Source organism: Hyaena hyaena, unplaced genomic scaffold, assembly GCF_003009895.1.
Source record: "Hyaena hyaena isolate Hyena2069 unplaced genomic scaffold, ASM300989v1 scaffold_1054, whole genome shotgun sequence".
Classification (NCBI taxonomy): domain Eukaryota; kingdom Metazoa; phylum Chordata; class Mammalia; order Carnivora; family Hyaenidae; genus Hyaena; species Hyaena hyaena.
Genome location: NW_024081675.1, coordinates 438,778 through 460,867, shown reverse-complemented (window position 1 = coordinate 460,867; position 22,090 = coordinate 438,778). Strand labels below are relative to the sequence as shown.

The 22,090-nt window shown below is 35.2% G+C and overlaps 1 pseudogene; it reads left to right on the top strand.

Moving 5' to 3' along the window:
- The first annotated feature begins 12,626 nt into the window (after positions 1–12,626).
- Positions 12,627–13,210, top strand: LOC120223804 (annotated as a pseudogene).
- Positions 13,211–22,090: the final 8,880 nt, after the last annotated feature.

Here is a 22,090-nt window from a genome sequence, read left to right as displayed (position 1 = left end):
ATAAAAATGTATTTGAAAATACAAACAGAGAGATAAAATTGAAAATAAATATAAACAAAATTTTTACTAGCTATTGATTTTGATTTTTTTAGCTTTCCTTCAAGAAATCCTTACTGAGAAACTATTTTGTATGGGGACTACAGGAAATACTGGTAATATAAAAGGCATAAAGTCATCAAACTTGCCTGATCCAGTTGTTATTCACATTCTCTGATTACTTTGTTAACATGGGTAAAGCAGAACAAATGAAACACAGTTCTAACATTTCTGTTTCCCTCTTATGATATTATTATTATTTTAAGCTTCCAACAGCCATTTTAGCTCTGTATCCTGGGGTTGTTGGTTTTTCCCTCCTTGGGGTTTTTGCTCTGTTTCCTGGGGTTCTTGCTATTAAAGCTTTATTATAGGAGATTACTTCCATGATGATAATCTCTTCACTTACCACATTTATGTTTTGCACCCTCAGATTCCAGACTGACACACATGCTCTTTGTTCTTGCCAGCCCATGTTGCCTTCATTTTGCAGCTTCTTTGCTGGATACATTCTCTTTTCACCGTGAAGCTGAACTGATTGGGATTTAACCCTCATTATTTGCTGGATTGTCAGAAAAGGATTATTTTATAAGGTGTCTGTCTCGTTTGTTGCTTCTGCGTTGTGTTCAGGCATGGGGAGTTATAATCTTCTAATACCAAAGAATGAAGGGCTATATCTGTAAACCCAGTGGGTACAGAGGAATCTAGGATTTCACATTTCAAAACTGTACTTAACTGGATTTCTTCATCTCCACATGTAGGTCCACTTCTTCCCCATTATGGCCTTGACCTTGGTTTAGACCTCCTGGGCCTGAGAATTCAACATTTTCTGTAGCTCCTTAATTACAGTTAAGCCCTAAACCTGGTTCTCTGCTCTACCTGTCTTTGAGATACAAATCATCAGGATTTCTATAAATGTTGCCAAGGAGACACCGGCTTTCAGTTTGTGCCTTGAATTGGTGATTAATCATTCCAACTGTGCCATTAGCTATCTTCTGCAAATCAATGAAAGTCAGCAGCACTTAATTTCATGGCATTTATGATTAACTGTCCTATCATACTTCTCTAGTAGCAAAGATATTGTACCAGTTTGGTTTTCCCTTTCCACTGATATCCCACTCCAGTTAACATCATTTGGTGAAATTTTTAACAATCACATTGCTACAACATGCCAGAGGCTCCACCTACTCCACCTTTTCCCATTATGCCTGCTTAGTGCCAGCTTGCTGCCAAATGATCCATTTCTACAATCCCATATTAGAGTATGTTCCCTCAAACTACCCTTGGTCGTGGCTATCTTCAGTTATATTGCCTGGAAATAAAACTCTGAGACAGAGAGTTGTACCGGAAGATTTGTTGAACAATGATCTTGGGGAACACACCTGTAAGAAAGACAAAATCAGACACAGAAAGAATCTGTGTCACAGCATGATTGAAAATGAGGCCTCAAACAGTTGGATGGGGGACCTCGGGAGTTAAATTGTCTTTCACTATTCTCCTGAATTGAAACAAAGAAGTGGGAACTTGTATGCCTGCATCAACCAGTCACTGGCTGCAGATTGAAAGTTATGCAAGGAAATAACTTTATATGAAGATGTTTCCACTGGTAATTTCCAGTGAAGGGCACACAGTGTGAGCTATCAGCTGGTCAGCATTCCTAAACTAGGGGATAGATGCATTGACCCTAGAAAGAAAAGGGGAGTTATCTAGGCAGAACATCATAGTACTCATGATAACCTGAAAAAAAAGCATATGATACAGTTTATTGCCCCCAGGATATTATAATCTACTGGAAAGAGGAAGCTGACATTTTTGAAACAATGAAAAAGACATTTGTGCGTTTAATTATTTTGTGAGGTGTTTGATGGTAAGGCCTATGAACCTATACAGGTGGAACCAATTGTGAGAGATTGTAGAAAGTAAACACAGGACAGAATTGTTCACTGGGTTTTACATGTTCTTCCTGCATCTAGTCATGAACTTGTAACTGCTCTCATTGGTGCCGTCTCTTAGAAGTACTGGTGATTAGGCTTCTGATATTGTCTCAAGGTCTTTATTTATTTGTCCTTAAGAATAAATAATAACTTTTTATTGTGAGACAATGAGAACTTGGCATCCATTGGGTTCTGGCAGCCTATTGGGCATGGAAGGTTTTGCTTCTCCATGACCTAGACTCTTGTTACTTGTGCTGGTCTCACAACTTTCTGCCCTCACAAAGGTATATTTTGTTCACTGCTGTCTTCTTCACTCACCACTTCCTTGAGAGAGCACTGGCAAATATTGTATGTCACACAGCCCATCATCGAGTGTTTGAAGTTGCACTCTGGCTGCATAATAGCCTTCTCTTTCTTCCCATCTTGCTCTGCTTCCACAGTACTTTATGTGTATCTATTTTATCTCCTTGCACTGAAATGACTAGTTTTCCTTTCTGATAACACTTGTTTGCATCTTTCATGCAGCATCCCGCAGAAGCATGACTGCATTTTCATGATTTTTTCATTCATTCATCATATGATCACTATTTTGACAAGGCACAAGGGGATACTTAGATACTTAAGACAAACCACTGCTCTCAGTGAAATGACAGCCTTTTAAGGGAGAGCAAACTATAACATAAATTACAATGTAGTATGAAAATGTTCTTACAGTTTATGTCTTTATATATAAGCACTGAATCTGGTACGTTTTGAACTATTCAGTGATCCCTGAACGTAGAACCTTTAGTGTGAACCTTGCTTTTGCTAATGCAATTCCTTTTGCCTGAATTGTGGTACCTTCGTGTAACTAAATATTATTCATCCTTCAAGACCATTTGTCTTGGGTGATCCTATTTTGAGAAGTTCTCGAGAGATGCAACCTAATGTATTTAACTCTTGGTTAGGTGAACTTTCTCTATAATTTCATAGAAAAAAAATCAAGCTTTATTATGTTACTTATTAACTAATTCCATCATTTGCCAGCAGTTGCTATTATTTATTAATAGTGACATTTATTAACCATCTACTATGTGTTGGCTTCTTTCCTACATACTTGGCATGCATTTTTACACTAAGCATCCATGCAATCTTAGGAAGTAAATATTATTTTCATTTCACTGAAACTAATAAAATAATCATCGTGACTCAAGAGGAGTTTATTGGTGCCTCAGAATGATTAATTGTTGTCTAAAACCACAAGGGCTTCTTTCTCTTGATAAAAATTGAAAATGTTTTGACCTTACCTCCTGAGAGACATTTCTGACGGAGACAAGTGAAAAAGTGTATGTAAGACACCCTCAGATACTCATAAACAGTAGTATTTTTCCAAGTAGTAACCTTATGTTCCTGACCACCTAGATTATCTCGTTGGTGTTGATTTTTGCATTGCAGAACTCAGTGAAATTTCACAAAAATATTCATTAGGATATGGAGATGATATTGTAAGATTTTAGAAACATTAACTTTATAGAAAGATTATGTGCATCAAATCTGGGCAAGTAATTCCCTCTTATTTACAAATCTTTCTAAACTATTTCCATCTAATCCTTTTGGGAGTATCATCCTTAGCCCTGAGGTAATCTTAGTCTCTTACAGATGTTCACCTGCCTCATTCAATTACTGACAAAGAAAGAAAATAAAAGTGGCCTAACATGAAAATTCTTCCTCAGAAATTCTCATTTCTTATTTAGGTTTATAGAATATTATTAAATGAGAATACAAACAGAAAAGAAAAAGTGTGTGTGTGTGTGTATGTATGTGTGTGTGTACGTGTAAAATGGAAAATGTACAGTATGTAATGGGAAGGACTACATATACACATATAGATAGCATATACAAAGTTGATGTGTATATGTATGTGTGTGAATGTGTGTGTATGTGTATGTATGTGTGCAAAAATAACCTAGAAATGTATGGCTTTCCAATAAGTGTTATGTGAAATTTAAAGCAATGTTTTAGAAATGTGGGTCTTAATATATTATTCCAGTTAAAATAAAAGATTCTTTGGACATTGAATCTTTATTATATTGTGTTTACTTGATTAGTAGTATTTTTGTAGCTATTTTCTTTTAAGTATTATATTTGTACATAGAGAAATATTTTTATCATAGTGGCAAATGTAAATAATTTCCCGATTTCTGTAACAGACCAAATGCTTTGCCCTCATTACAGTCTTTCATATCACAAATTTCCCCCTGAATTTCAATATATGTGGCTATTAGTTGATGGAAATCATTTCATGCTCATTGAAAAGCAAAATACATTTAATGCTCATAGCAGTCAAAGAGCCACTGAAAATAGACCTCAATTTGCCTTTACAGCATCCATTTCTCTTTGTGAGTCAAAGAAGTCACACTGAGAGAAAAACAGGTGCTTGGAAGCCTGAAAGCCTGCTCTTACTAGATACTAAGAGCCTTAGGAAATGTTAAGTGTTAAGAAATATTTTCTTTTTCTCGATTGTCACTCAGGTACAACTTTCTCTCCATTTACCTTGTCAAATGCCTCTGTCTACTCACATCTTATCTCTCTTTCTGATTTATAATTCAAAAACTGAGAATGAAATCCTAGTATGCCACATGCTATAGCTCAAGATTTATTAAGAAAAAAATTAGGTTGCTGTGCTGATTTTCTTCTGAAATATTTCAATTTTCTTTGTGAAAAGCAAATACCATTTTTCTGACAGGTCACTGGTTTCAAGTAACATTATATTTAACATAAGGATCTACCTCCTTCTAGAATGAGACAAAAAACTGTTAAATTATTCCTTATTTTGAAGAGGCATGACTAGATCTTTGTTGAAACTCTTATTTTTGAGAACATTAGGCAAAAAGAATGAAGAAAGTAAATATGTTTTTCCTTTAAATTGCTGTTACAGTAATCACTAAAGTAGCATTATTATAGGGAAAGTTCAATCTGCCTGTAAATATCAGGTATGTCTTACAAAACCATAATTATATACCATTCAGCCATATTTAAAATATCAAGAGCTCTAGTGAGTAAACCCCTAAACAAGTGTTATTAAAAGGAATAATTTTATCTTTTACTTACTAGACATTAAAGAGCTGTTTGAAATAAAATACATATATTCCTCCAGCTTCAAAACAGAATAAGTATAAAAAGGATCTCCGATAATTCGTCCAGCACATATTTCCTTGTGGCTCAGCTGTGTTTGAAGCAGTTGAAAGAAGTGACTAGTGAAAAGAAAAAATGACCTATTTTAGAGTTACAATTTTTTAGAATAGTTCTCTAAAACCCATTTTATTTTTTTTAATTTCGATTTCAGATTTATGAGTCATAATAACTTGTCATTGAAGTATCTTCATGCATGGAAAATAAGAATGTCTGTTGCTTATTTGCTACATACCATGCCAATTTACCCAAAGAAATGCATCCAAGCACACTTTCTCATCTGATTCACTAAATTTTGATCATTTGTGAAACATAATTGAATCAAAGAGCCAAACAGTTATGTGTGTGGGGTAACTAGATGTAAAGATTGATTACTTAAGAGTAGGTGTTTAGACAAGAGTATTTATTGAATGCTTTTATCTACAAAGGATAATGCCTAGGTATATTTATGTTTATTTAAATTTAAAACCATCTGTCTACATCTGCCTTACATTAGTTTTATTGTTCTAAATACAAATCCATGTCCAAACTAATATTTATAATTATGAATACTTCTGGCATTTTCTTGCTGTAGAAAGATGACTTTAATCTTCCTTCTCATAACTGAAAATGTCAGAGTAAAAAAAAGTGTTGGGTTAAGTGTTAGGAACCCCATGTTTAAGACTAGTTTGTCACAGTTACCTCGGACTCAGTCTGTCTGGGATTTAGTCTTCCTACCTCTGTAACCAAAGAAACACCCAGTGTTCTCCTATTTTCACTCAAGGTGGAAAGCAAATGCTTGAGGTTGTAGTGTTTATATTTTATCCTATTTACCAATGTCATAACCAAATGGAGAGAATATTTTCTTCTGTTCCTTCCTTTTTTCTGTGATTGTGTATCCTTTAAGAAGACGTGAATCTGAGGGATGCCTGGGTGGTTCAGTTGGTTAAGCGTCCAACTTTGGCTCAGGTCACAATCTCAAGGTTCATGAGTTGAAGCCCCGCATCAGTCTCTGCTGTCCACACAGAGCCCACTTTGGATCCTCTGTTTCCTCCCCCCACTCTCCCTATTTCTCTCTCTTTTTCTCAAACTAAATAAATTGACTTAAAAAAAAAAGAAGTGCATTTGAATTCTCTTGGAAATCTTGAAGTCTCCTTGTCTTAGGTGACTTGCAAGCAAATAAATAAAATCTGCCTCTAACTCAGGATCACAGAGCTGAGAACTTAAAGAAACAAAAACAAAAGTAATGTCATTGTCCAATTGAGTAAGTCTAATCTGTACTCTTAGATGTTTCCTGAGGTAATAAGGCTTTCCCTTAATTCCCAGGCCATTTCTGTGTATGATTATTAAACAATAAAAATAATTATATTAATCTTGAACTCTATGTTGTGGCAATTATATTTTATCTCAGTCATAAAAAGTCTGAAAAAATTGATTTCTGTCTGTTTAACATTGTTGCTAACAATTTATTCATCTTTATGCAAGGTTACAACCTTTCCTTCACCGCACATCAATCTACTTATGTATTTATTTTTGGTATCATTTGACTACTTCTTACTTATTTAATTTTTTAAAATTAATACATCAGTTATTTTAAACATATGATTATTGCCTCATCCTAAGTGATAATATTTGGGAAAACATTTGATAGTTAAAATTTTCTAGTACATACTGACATAAATTCAAAACTAATGAGGTAAAAAAAAAAAAAAGACCACCTATTAACTATGGCTAGTCTTCTGAAATGACTCCTGTGGTACATGCACTACATTGTGGGAAACACTGTAATGTTCACTTAAAAGATAGTTTCTTGATAAATTCTTTTAGAAGATAAAAATGAAATCCATCACAAGGGATGAGAACTTTATGTCTTTCAGTTTTCAGAGATTCCATACTTCATTTTTCAATCATACTGGGGGGGCGGGGACCTCCCCTCACTTTGGTGGGTGTAAGATACAGTTGTTTATTTTTTTCCCCCTGATTTGGACATACGTTAAAAAGATTTGACAGAATATATTAAGTACTGAAATTTCAATGGAACTGAGTAGAAAAGATGAAATAAATATTGTTTCAAGGAAATGAAAAGAATTTCATGGTTATCTCAATGAAACATAGTGAAGAGTGACATGGAGCACAAGGAGTATTTCATTCACAAAGAGATGGAGTTTAGTTATCAGGTAGGAAAACCATCCAATAAACCTAAACTCTTTTACAACAGAAAGGGTACTTCCCAAGGAAAGGCAGAGTTATGATATTGTGCAAGAACATAAATAACGAATGCTAAAGAAAAGATCTTGAAAAAGGCTAATAATTCTAGCTACTATACTAAATTTCATTGTTTTCTGAATTTAGCATTTAATGATCTTTTCAATTCAAAGCATCGCCTTTAAATATCTGGAGGTCTGTTTTTATATTTCAAATTTATATTAAATTTGTAATTCTAGAGGCAATAATTTTATTTAAATGTTTTTTAAGAATTGAAATAATACTGTGTCTTCATTAAATATTTTAATCTGTAAATTTACCTATCAGGCACATTTATTTAGATTTTCTATAAAAATAATATATTCAGGTTCACAGACAGTTTGAAATATTTGCATGCCAAAGACAAACTATGATTTTCTTAATATGATTTCCCATCTCTATTATCTGTAGTCAAAACTGTAATGTTATCTACTTGTGAAATACATGCAGAAAAATACCAGTGAAATGGAAATGAGTGACCCCCTCAGCCCTTTTTCTTCCTTCTAAGATTCTGTCGCACCATATTTTCTTGTTATATGCATCATGTCCCTAGAATATTGAAATTTCATTACTCCTCTGCCATGTTCAATTTTTTGAGTTGTACTTTGATGAATATCATTTTCCTCTGCCCCAAAAGACTGACTCCCATTTCTTCGCATATACTCATAGTCATTCTTCCAGAAGCAGTTCAAACCTTTGCGAACCTTATCCTACTTGTAAATGCAGAAGTTTTTGCTTGTTTTCAGTATCTTGTGTTGCCATAAAATTATGTTCATATCCAGAAATTGAAATTATTTTGCATTGTGATTTTTCTATTTGCATTTCGAGGTTTCTCATTTGTGCAGACTAAGGTAGAGATAGCATCCTATTCATCATGTATCACCTGGCTGGCCTTCCTGGATTTTAATATGCATTCACTAAATGTGTTGAAAGGATGATTAAATAAGTCACACCTATGCAATACTACAGAAAACATTCCAAGTTTTAGTCACTGAAAACTGAAATTAGGCAGATGATGCTGACTGAATTTTTCCTTTACTCTTGAATATTTGGATACCATAAAGACATTGGATTAGAGAACAGGAGAAATTACTGGGTGCAGCAAAATATTTTATTTCTTGGACAGATTAATCTTTCAGTACTGTGCAAAATAGACTAGAAGCAAGAAAAAGATTGACATAAGATATAAGTGAGAAAGCTCTAACAATAATATAATTATGAAAAGATGCTGAAGAGGTAAACTTGAGCAGTAAAATGTAAAATATTTTACAGGTAGAAAAAATAGTAGTAAGGGATAACTGGTTATATTCAAAATGGTGATAGAGCAGGGTTTCAGATAGTAAGGTTTATTGTTTGGATGACATTCATAAAAATATGAAATGAAGGAGAATGAAAAGATTTTATTTGTTCTCTTTATAGTTTGGGAAATGAGAGGAAGGGATATGATTACTTAAGTTTTCAACATATTGTCATTGGAGTCCTAATGAACAATTTAGGTAGAGACAGTCAGAAGCCAATATTTTTGATGAATATCTTCTTGATGATAGTCGTTTTAATAGGTGTCAGGTGATATTTCACTCTAGTTTTGATTTACATTTTTCAGATGATTAATGATGTTGAACATGCTTTCATGTATTTGTGAGATCTTTGGATGTCTTCCTCGAAGAATGTCTATTTATTTCCTGTGCCCATTTTTAAAATGGGATTTTTTTTTAAAAAACTGTATGAAATTTTTTTTTAATTTTTTTTTTTTTTTTTTTTTTTTTTTTTGGAGAGAGAAACAGCGTGAGCAGGGGAGGGTCAGAGAGAGAGGGAGTCACAGACTGAAACAGGCTCCAGGCTCTGAGCTGGCAGTCAGCACAGAGCCCGACGCGGGGCTTGAACCCACGAACCGCGAGATCATGACCTAAGCGAAAGTCGGACGCTTAACCGACTAAGCCACCCAGGCGCCCCAAAAACTGTATGAAATTTTTAATGTATTTTGGATATGATATATGGTTTGGAAATTTTTTTCTTTGCAAATTCTGTAGGTTACCTTTTCATTTTGTTAATTGTTTCTTTTTCTGTGCAGAAACCTTTAAATTTGATGTAGTCCGTAGGGCAAATGGGTGGCTGAGCTGGTTAAGCGTCTGACTTCAACTCAGATCATGACCTTGTGGTCCATGAATTTGAGTCTCACATCAGGCTCTGTGCTAACAGCTCGGAGCCTGGAGCCTGCTTCGGATTCTGTGTCTCCCTTTCTCTCTGCTCCTACCCTGCTATTCCCTCCCTCTCTCAAAAATTAATAAATATTTTTAAAAACTTTTTAATTTAATGTAGTCCCATGTGTGTGTTTTTGCTTTTGCTCCTGTGCTTTTGGTGTCATATTCAAGAAATCATTGGCAAGACCAATGTAATCAATCTTTTCCTTTATTTTTATTATTACTATTTTTTTGAATTTTAATTTAAAGTCATGTATTAGTCAAATACATTTTGAGTTGGTTATTTATTTATTTATATATTTATTTATTTAGAGTGAGTGCAGGGGAGGGGCAGAGAGAGATAGGGAGAGAGAGAATCACAAGCAGGCTCCACAGTGATGTTGTGGGGCTTGAATCCATGAACCATGAGATCATGACCAGAGCTGAAATCAAGAGTCCATGCTTGACCACTTGGGCCACCCAGGGACCCGTTGAGTTGGTTTTTGTGAATGGTATAAAATAGGGGTCCAGTGTCATTATTCTACATGTGGAAAGCTAGTTTTCCCAGCACCATTTGTTGAATAGGGTATCCTTTCCTAATTTGCATTTGTGTGGCACCCTTGTCAAAGATCAGTTCACCATGTATGCATGGATTTGTTTCTAGGTTTTCTATTCTATTGCTCCATATATCTGTGTTTATGCCAGTATTGTACTGTTCTGATCACTATAGTTTTATAGTATATTTTGAAATAAGAAAGTGTGATGTATTCAATAGCTTTGTTTATCTTGGTCAGGACTGATAGATTTATTCATGATCCGTGGTTCCACTTGAATTATAGAATTACTTTTTCTATTTCAGTAAAAAATACCATTGGTATTTTGATAGGGATTTGAATTCAATCTGTAGATTGCTTTGAGGAGTATGGACATTTCAAGAATATTAACTCTTCCAATCTATAAATGCAGGACATCTTTCTGTTTGTTTGTCTAGAGTAAATGGTTTCATCAGTGTTTTGTGCTGTTTGGTATACAAGTCTTTCGCTTTCTTAGTTAACTTTCTTCCTAAGCATTTTATTCTTTCTGGTACTACTGTAAATGTGATTGTCTTCCTAATTTCTTATTCAAATAGTTCATTGTTAGTGTATAGAAACAAAACTGATTTTTGTATGTTGATTTTGTATCCTGCAACTTTACTAAGTTTGTTTATTTGTCCTAATGGTTTTTTGGTGGAATATTCTAGGTTTTCTATATATAAGATCATGTCATCTACAAACAGGACAACTTTATTTCTTTTAAATTTGGATGCTATTTATTTCTTTATCTTGCCTAATTACTTTGGCTAGGGGTTCCAGTACTACACTGAGTAGAAGTGGTGAGATTGGCATCCTTGCTTTGTTCCTGATCTATGAGTAAAAGCTTTCAGTTTTTCACCATTGAGTATAAAGTTAGCTGTGGGTTTGTCATGTATAGCTTTATTGCATTGAAGTATGTTTCATTTATACTTCATTTTTAAAAAACCTTTTCCGCCTGACTTATTTCGCTCAGCATAACACCCTCAAGGTCCATCCATGTTGCTACACATGGCCAGATTTCATTCTTTCTCATTGCCATGTAGTAGTCCATTGTTTAGATAAACCACATATTCTTGATCCATTCGTCCATTGATGGACACTTAGGCTCTTTCCATGTTTTGGCTATTGTTGAGAGTGCTGCTATGAACATTGGGGTACATGTGCTCCTATGCATCAGCACTCCTATATCCCTTGGTTAAATATCGTGTGTTTGCACGTATAGGAGGATTGGGAAGAACTTAATGGAGGACCATGGGTGAGAAGAAGGGGAGAAATGGTGGGGGAAAGGGAGAGAGGCAAACCATGAGAGACTCTTGAATGTTGAGAACAAACTGAGGACTCATGGGGGGGGGCGGGGAGATGGGCATGGAGGAGGGCACTTGTGAGGATGAGCACCGAGTGTCATATGGAAACCAACTTGACAATAAACTATTTGTAAATTTAAAAAAACCTAGTAACATACCAAATGGGCAATTGGATACAGGTAAAATTATACACGAGGATAACAAATTTTGGAGGCATTAGCAAATATTTAAGTAATTGGATGGGCTGAGAGAGAAAGGATAAGAAGATAAGACTAGCAGGAAGATCCCTTCTTATAATGTAGGGGGCTAAATAATTTGAACCAAACCTTGTTGAGGCCAGTTGGAAAAGGTGAACAAAACATTTGTAAAAATCTGTTTAAAGTCAAGGAGGAGTAAGGAAATCAATGAAGAATTATGGGAGCATGAACAAAATTAAATCAAGATGTGAACTAAATGAAAATTCAAGCACAGTAGATCACAAACTTTGAAATATAGCTAAAGCAGTACTTAGAGGAAAACTTAAAGGATTAAATGCTGTATATTAGAAAATAAGATAAGTCTAATATCAATTACCTCAACTTCCAAATTAAGAAACTATAAGATGAAATAAAATTAAACCTAAAGTAACAGGAAATAATTAAAGTGGAAATAAAACAGGAAACCAAAAATAAATTAAATACTTAATGAACCCAAAGTGGACTCTTTAAAATCATCAATAAAAGCAATCAGTCTACAGCATCTGATCAGAATACCATTATCAGGAAGGAAACAGGTAACATTGTTAATTCTGATATTGAAAAGTTAATAAGGGCATACTGGAACAAATATTATGCCAGTAATTTTGACATTGATAAAATAGACAAAGATAAATGGACAAATTCTTTGACATAAAATTTCAACATTCCATAAGAAACAGTGTTAATAGTTTCATAATGAGTAACTACTGATTGATAATTAAAAATTATGAATTAAAATTAAAAATAAAAAATTCCAGGGTAAATTTGCTTCATTGGGAAAGTCTACCTGAAATTTAAGAAAAAAGTAATTTGACTTTTCACACAAACTGTTGCAGCAAATTGAAGACAAAGGAATACTTCTCAATTCCTATTATGAGTCCAACATTACTAATGCTAGACTTGATAAGGATATTAAGAAAAATGACAACTAGGGAGTAATGTGAGATTATCTGTTTCCATCAACTGGAGAGTAATGATTCAGGATAACAGGAACAAGTGAATCAGAGTTCCACATTTGGAAGCAGTCATGGTTGGGCATGGCCCAGAAACCAAGATTATTGACAAGAAATACAGCAAGTACACTTGAAGGAAGAGTGTAACAAAGGATATGTCAAGGTAAAGCAGGTAGGGATCAATCCCACCTGCATTGACTCAGCCATATTTGGAAAGGACCAAGAGATGAAGATTCAGCATGGACAGGTTCTCCACATGATAAATGAACTTTATTGATATTTTATAGCATTTGAGGAAGAGACAGAGCGTCCTGGGATGGATGGACACAAGAAGAGTAAAAGGTCCAGCAACAGTGATTCTGTAGAAAGGAGTGAGGCCCAGGAAGCTGAGTGCTGCATAGGACTGGAACCTGGAAGTCACCTGAGACAATGCCTTATAACCCCAAAGAAGGGGAAAGGTGCATCTACCAATGAGGAAACATTGGGTCACTGGAGTCAAGGCTTGGAACTTTATACCTATTTTTTAATTTTAGAGAGCACCAAGATGTCCCTCAGTAAGGAATGGATACATAAACTGTGGCACCTCCAGACAACAGAATATTAGTAATGCTAAAAGGAAATGAACTCTCAAGCCATGAAAAGACACAAAGGAATCTTAAATGCATATTACTAAGTGAAAGAAACCGATTTGAAAGGCTACTGTATGATTATAACTAGATGACATTCTGTAAGAGTAGTAACTGGAGATAGTACAAAGATCAGAGATTGCAGGAGGTTGGGGGAGGGAAGAATAGGCAGAGCACAGAGGATTTTTAGTGCACTGAAACTATTATGTATGATACCGTAATGGTAGATACATGTAATTATACATTTGTGCAAACTCAGAGATTGTAAAATGCTAAGAGTGAGCCCTGATGAATACAATGGATTTTGGATGATAAAAATGTGTCAGTGTTGTTTTACATTGTGATAATTGTGACAAATCTAACACTCAGGTGCAGGATGTTGATAGCGGTACAGGCTGTGCATGCATGCTTTAATAAGATACACAAATATAACCTAGAGAATAACATTATATGAAAGGAAAAATATAAGCTAATATCTTCTGTGTTTCAATTTATTTTTTATGATTTAAAGAAAGGAAATACCTTTTTTCAGTGGGAAAACCCAACTTTGTAAAAACGTCTCTTCGTGCCAAATTGATCTATAGATTCAGTACAGTATTTTGTCAAATGCAAATATAATTTATTTGAAATTTACAAGCCAAATCTACAATTTATATGATTATATAAGACCAAAATTAGCAGACATAAGCTTAAAGAAGAGTATGAGAGTACAGGATCCACGATATATCAAAACTTATTATAAAATTACAGCAATAAAATCAATGCTGTATTTCTGTAAGAATAGACAAATAGACCAGTGGAGGTGAGCCCATGATTTGTGTAAGTCTACTTTGACAATCCTACCTTGCTTTTACACCCATAAATCCTTAGGGCTATGGTACATGTTTTAAGAGTGGAAAGGGAGCAAAAGTACTAGGATTATTTAATGGAGGGATGACTCTCTCTTTATCCGTGGTATTAAATGAGAAAAGCCTGGAGATAGAATATGAATAACAAATCTTAACAGTGCAATTTAAAGGAAATAGATTTAGACCTAAAGAATTAACTAAGTGAAAAGAATAAGAATGTGAAGCAGAAGAATAATTAACCAAAAATACTATTTTTGGCTGTTAATATCAGTTTTGGTGAAAACTGGGCCTTTAAAGGAGAAAACAAGAATATTGGCAGGTAATGAATTAAGATCAGATTTTCTGGTTGCTGAAAACCTTTCCATGCTTCAGTGGCCGCTTTAACCTACATATTTACTGGAAAAGTAAATCACTTATAACCATTGATTTCCTTCAGGCTATGGAATCCAGAGGGTATTCTGTTAAAGGCCATTTTGTGAAGAAAACATAGTGAAAGACTAATCCTTGTCAGCATGAACTCTTAGAACAAACCATTTTGGGGAGGGTGGGTCACATCACTAATACTGGATAATGCTGATTTAAAGGGATTATTTGGTTATGGACTGATCCTAAGTGGCTACAAACTTTTGTGAACAGGCCATTATGAGTGATATGAAAATTAATCTGTCACAGTGGGTTTCCACACTTACCCAAGAGGAGAAACTGTCCTCCATAACTAGCAACTAGAATCCATTTTTTGACATAGTAGAAGTATCACACATATCAGTACCCCAAATTGGCTGTATAAGGATACATGCCTAAACTAAGATTGTTGACACAGACCATGATAGATGCTGTCATATAGCCAATTCCCTGTTTCTCCACAAATTTTGGGATTCCTGTATATATAACTCTACTAAGTGCCAAGAAAATATTCCAGAGGCAGGAACTCATTTTCTAGTTTATTTATTGTGCCTGAAAAAAAAGGAGTGTGTATGATAGGAATATTTACTATTCAGACAGTGAAGATGTTAAGTAGTCATTGAAAAATAAAACATAAGGGGAAAATCAATTGTATTGCCAATAGAAAGTACATTATCAAATTTGGGACATAAGAGAGAGGTTTCCTCCTACTGTAGCTATCAGTTCTGGTGGCTATAACACATTACCACAGACTGAGTCACTTAGACAACAGATATATATTTCTCACATTTTAAAAGTCTAGAAAGTTCACAATCAAGGTTCTGGTAAGGGCTTTCTTCCTGATATACAGACAGCTACCTTGTTTTATCATCACATGGTAGAGATAGAAGAAGCAAGCACCTTTGTCTTATTAGGCTCTAATTCCATAATATGGGTTCTACTGTTACTACTTATTACCTTCCAAAGACCTATCTTCAAATGCTATAATACTGGGGATTAGGGTTTCAACATATGAATTTTGGGATGACACAAACATTCAGTCCATAGTATCTAACACTTGGTCCCCCAAATGACACAATTATACTTCTTAAGTAACCCACAAAATTAACTCTATTTGGCCAACCCTTTATGAATTTAAATCCTGTTATAAGGGTTGTAATTTGAACAGAAAATACTTGAACATGGTGCTGAATTTACTCTCTTAGATAAATAAAATTTACAATGCTTGAAGAAAATTATGATCTGATCCTGCATACCCTAGCAGGGGATTCAAGGCCTTTTACAGTTGCATGGGTGAGATGATCTGGAAGTAGTGTAAAAAATTTCTGGAGATATTAGTGGGCAGTTATCCCACAGGAGAGGAAGAGAGTGCTCTTACAGGGCCATATATGAAACCTACAGGTCAGGTAGAAGTGGAGGGTACAGCTATAGATTGGAAAATGTGACTACAGAATGTATTTCAAGGTTCTCATGCCCTTACTTGAATGTGAAATTGGAATTGATATTATGTGCAAATGGGATGCTATCTAGTTTTAATTGGATATGCTGGATGGGAATCTGTATTGCCTAGGCACTGTTCTGTAAGAAAATTAAGCAGTGTAGAATTCTAAAAGTACAAGGCCACTCGTTCTTTATTTTTTTAATGTTTTTTTAAAATGTTTTACTTATTAGAGAGAGAGAGAGAGACAGCATGAGCAGGGGAGAGTCAGAGGGAGAGGTAGACACAGAATCTGAAGCAGGCTCCAGGCTCTGAGCTAGCTGTCAGCACAGAGCCTGATGTGGGGCTTGAACCCACAAACCCCCCATGAGATCATGACCTGAGGTGATGTTGGACACTTAACCGACCGAGCCACCCAGGTGCCCCCAAGACCACTCATTTTTATGAAGGAAATGATCAAAGTAGGAGCATTAAAGCCCATTCACTTGTGGGATATGAGAGTTGCTATTGGAGGATATAACAAAGTGGCTCTCCTCATTGTTTATACCATAACCAATGTAGTAAAGACTGTACAAGAAGTGTAACTGACCAAAGATGATTGGTATCATAGATTTAGGTAATGCTTTCCTTTTAATATCTTTTTGAAATCCAGTATAATATTTCTTGCATTTTTGTGACATGGTGTTCAATATATATGTATGAATTTTCCACAGGAATATTTAAACTCAAAGGCATATATAATAATTTAATGTAGTGGCATTTGAACTCTGACAACCATCAAGAGCAAACTGGTCCCTTGCACTGATTATATCATGATAATTGCCTCCTAGACAGAAAGAATGCAGGAGAATTTAAGTCTTTCATACGACAAGAAATGTCTGTCTGATAAACACAGCTGAAATATAAAGCTGTTCCAATGTGTTGAATTTTGAGGAGTAAAATTGCCTGGAGAAAGATACCCTCCAAATGGTGAGAAATGAATGACTATCATTACTGATTTTGCCATTACACAGGACACCCAAAGACAGGTGGATCTTCTGGGTTTTTGTGAAATTCCCCCTTAAAGATTTTATTAATCCCAATTCACAGAGACATTAGAAATAAAGTGAATTTGAATGGAGCCCTGAACAAAAACAAACACTAAAAGATCCGTCTAAAACTTCTTACCTGATGGCCAGCTGGTTTAGTATTGTCCGCAAGTAGGGTATGCTTACTGGAGACGTTAGTAGAAACTGGATATTGTGTTCAGCAGAGATCACTAGGGATTTGTGCTCAAAAGCTGCAGATATCTCAAAAGAGGCTGAGACCATTTTCAGACCTTTGGAAGGACAATTACCAGCTTGTTACCATGAACATTGGTAAAAAGTGACCCTAGCGATGAACAACTGATAATCCTGGGCCCAGCAATACCTTTCCTGTCTTGGGTAATATCAGGAAGCACAGAGAAGGAGTCATTCAGCCGCAGTCACTGATGAAATGGAAATATTATATTCAACCATATGTGTGACAAGAAGAAATTCAGGAGACGTAATCTACATATATGAGTAGCTTATTTCGCTGGCTCCAAGGCCAATAACAGAGCCCTTTGTGGATCGCCTACCTCTCTATCCCCATATTATCTATTTCTATATGAATTGACTTGCTTGCTTTGCTGATGGGAGTTTTTAAATCTAGGATTGTATAGCAACTGAAGTTTGGCCACAATACATCTGTTCAGAAAGTAAAAGTAAATCTATAGAAGGGGCGGAACTGAAAGCTGTTTAATTAGGAATAAACAGTAGAAGAACTAGGCTTGGACTTGAGTATTAGGTATTTATATATTCTTATGCCAGAATTAATAGCATTTCCATGTAATCCTAGATATTTGAATACTAACCACAGCCCTTTTTGAAATATGGAATACTTAGTTTCTATGAGACTTTGGATGAAGCAGAATTAAGGTAGGCTAAATAAGATGCCCACCCAAAAGTTGCAGACAGACATGCTGGGGCAAGTGCCTTAAGCAGAACTCTAAAGCTAGCTCCTAGGATTCATGAAATAAATTGGCAGGGGATGGGAGGGGCATGCCTGACCAGATACATTTGAAGTGAGGAGAATACATTCCTTTCATATCTGACTGTGGCAATAATGTGGGAAGGACATCTACTCACTGCCAACTGGGGAGAAATTCTACTTGAAGATGTGCTTACACAGAATTACTGACTTGGCACTCAACCCCTATCAGTATCATTGTAGGGCTACAAATGTATATTGATTGTAGGTAAAACTATTTTATTCTAGGTGTTGCTTATTTTCAGAAACAAGCAACTTCTGGGAGTACAAGGAAAACTTAGAAACAACAAATAGTTGGGCCGCCTGGTTGCCTTAGTCAGTCAAGTGTCTGACTTCAGCTCAGGTCATGATCTTGCACTTCATGAGTTCCAGCCTCGCATAGGGCTCTGTGCTGACAGTTGAGAGCCTGGATCCTGCTTCAGATTCTGTGTCTCCCTCTCTCCCTGCCCCTCCCCTGATTGTGTTCTTTTCCTCCCTCTCTCAAAAATAAATAAACATTTAAAAAAAATGACAGATAGTTGATCATTTGTGTCCACATGAATAGATATCCTCTGATAAAAGTTTATACTTCATGCCACTACTGTTCAAAAATAAGATATGAAAAAATAATGTTACATAAACCTATCACATACCATATAACCCTCAGAGAAGTATTCTTATTGGGCAACAGAATTAGCAATTAAAATATTTGATGCTTAAAACTTAAGATGGACATTTTGATGTTGGTAAGGCTATGGAGCAACATAACCTCTCAAATAGTTTTGAGGAATTTGAAATTTGTAGTACTTGTTTTTTTTAAAAAGTTGACCTCTTATTTTTAAAAAGTATAGACCCATTCTCTGACTCAGCAATTTTATTTCAATAGAAGCGTATGTGTACATGCACAATGAGACATATGCAGGAAGGATCATCACAGCATTATTTACAGTAGTTCAAAACTGGAAACAAAGATTTCCACTAACAGTAAGATGGAGAAGTAAATTGTTATGTATTTATATAATTGAATTCAATAAAACATTGAACAATGAATTAACTCTATGGGATAAAATGGATAAAAATTTCAAATATATTAAGTGAAAGAATCTTGGAGCAAAATAACATATTGCATATGTATCTCCATGTGATTAAAATTTAGTAAGAGACAAAGTACATTTATATTGTTAAAATGGAGGATAGAGTTTACCTTAGGACAGAGCCACAGCATATAACTAGGAAAGTGATGAATGGATAACTAGATGTTAATTTATTTCTTACCTAATTTTACATGGCTGGTGAGTGGCAGACCAATAATTTGGACTTAGGTCAATTAATTATAAAATCTACATCAACAATCTTTCCACCAATTAATCCTTCTATCATTGGCCATTTTCATGTTTCAAGATTGCCATATGTCTACAACATAAGTAATCTAGTCCTAAATTTTACATTTGAGAGCATCTATGTATTTCTACTGGTGACTGGCCATTCATCTCTCCATTCAACCTCTCCATATAGCTAACCTGATCCTCCTTACATTACAGTGATCTTTTAATTAAATGCCAGGCTGGGCTTCTGTAGCTCTACATTTAAAAACAAAAAACAAAAACCTACTGCATAAATTCTGTCCTGATTAATTTTGACCTTGAGTTCTCATTCTTCAGTAAATGATCATCCAACATTTCCTTTTATGTATTTCACCTGTCACTGATCAACATATTTTTCCTTACAAATTTTGTTAGCATAGTAAAAATATGTTCTATTTCTGTTTAACACTTCATTACAAAATGTAATGGTACAAAGCAAAAGTATATTATCATCTTTCATGATTTTGTGCTTTGACTAGGTTCAGCGGGGCTGTGTTTTGGTGAATTACAATAATATGAATGTTTAATTAGATAACTGGATTTGCAAATGATTTCTTCCCTTATGGTTCTGATGACTGGGCTGGAATATCTGGGACAGCTAGGGATGGTCACTTATCTTTTCATGTAGCCTCTCAAGCTAACTTGAGCTTCTTCATATGATAGTCTTAGAGTAAGGAGACTTCCTGCCAATTGGCCACCTTCTCTGAAAATATTCCAAGAGACCACAGCAGAATTTTCAAGACTTCCTCTAACCTAACTCCTGTCATGAAGTGTCACTTCTGTTACTTTTAATCTGGGCCAATCCAGATTTAAAGAAAAGGAACACCTACACAAAGCCATAAAAACATACATTACATAAAGGTGTTCATTGGAAGTTGATTGAAGACAAGCTGTCATGGTGAACCTCTGGTTTGTAGTCATTCACACCACTCCTTATTTGAACATTGAAAGTCCTCCAAAGCATTTTCCTATTATAGCATGAGATTCAAGATGTAAATCTTTATTGTCATTGTCCAAATTAGATTTAGGCATGGAAGAGTTTTCTCAGAATTCTTTAACATTTATCTCACCTAACACCTGCAAAGTAAGGGGATGTATTATATAGAACATATAGTGGTGATACATGGATATCATAGACTGTGGAAATGAGGCATCCATAGGGAGCTTTAAAAAGCTTGGGGGCACTTGGGTGGCTCAGTCAGTTAAATGTCTGACTTGGTTCAGGTCATAAATCTCACGCTTTATGGATTTAAGCCCTGCATTGGGCTCTGTGCTAACAGCAGAGCCCGGAGCCTGCTTTGGATTTTCTGCCCCCCCCCCCCCTCTGCCCCTCCTTCGCTTGTGCTCTTTCTCTGTCCTCAAAAAATGTTAAAAAATATTTTTAAAAAGCTCGCACATATTCTTGGATATCTATAAGGCCAAACACATGTGTAAGACAGTGCACATGCTCAGTGTAGACCTAAAACGGCCCTGTGGTCTCACTTTCAGATGACCTTATGGTTGTGAACGGGAAGTGCAGACTAAGTCAGAGTTGTATACTTTCTGGCGGAGTGTGTGAGGCATTCCACTGTATATATACAGAGCACCTCAGCAGAGACGAGGCATTTAAGAAAATCTGTGTCCAATCATTAGCTGACCACTAAGTTAACAATCAGATAATTCAGTGGCCGCTCAGGACAAAGAAGAGAGACCTCAGAGATTTAATTCAGAAAAGTCACAAGACAAACAACTACAACAAATAGCAGCAAAAAGGGGGAACATCTGATTTCCCACTTAGTCGTGGTTTATAAATCCTTTTTTCTATTGCTGTATTTGCATTGCTAGCATTTTGTTGAGGTTGTTTGCATCTATATTTATAAGAGATATTGGTGTGTAGTTTCTTTTCTTGTGCTATGTTTATCTGGTCTGGTATAAGAGATGGATAGTGTGTACTTCTCTGTTTTAGAAAAATTTTTGATAAATTGTGTTCCATGTTATATACCCAGGAGAAATGAAAACATATCTATGCAAAAACTTGTTCAGGAATAGTAGCACTGTTGACAGTAGCCCACAGGTGGAAACAACCCGAATAAGATGAACTGGTGAATGGATTTAAAAAATACCTTATATTCATGTAATGCAGTATTATTCAACGATGAAGAGGAATGAAGCACTGATGTATGCTATATGATAAAACACTAGTAGACATTGAAAGTATGCTAAGGAACAGAAGTCAATACAAAAGGCCACACATTATATGATTTATAAGAAATGTCCACAAAAGGCAAATACAGACACAAAGAAAGCAGATTAGATATTGCCAAGGAATAGTTTAGGGGAATGAGAAGTATCTGCATATGGATATGAATATGGGGTTTCTTTTGTGGTGATGAAAATATGCTGAAATTAGGTAATTAGTTATACAATTTTGTGAATATACTAAAACTTCTGAATTGTGCACTTTAAAATGTTGAGTTTATAGCATATCAACTCTATATTAAAATTCCTTAGAAGTGCTTTTGTTTATCTTAAATGTAGTATGTTCTGTCTTAGACCTTTCTGAAGTAGTAACAAAGGGGACCATATAGTACCATCTGGGATTTGATTTTTGCTCTGGAAGCATTTCATACTTTGCAAATATTTGGTTAGGAGAGACTGTGAAGAGAAACAATCTTATTTTTCAATTTAGGAAATCACATTTCTTTATACTCACTTCACATTCTTTTCAAAATTGAACATTTTATTATTTTGTTCAAAATACATTTTTAATATTATAGACATATAAAAGATCCTAGA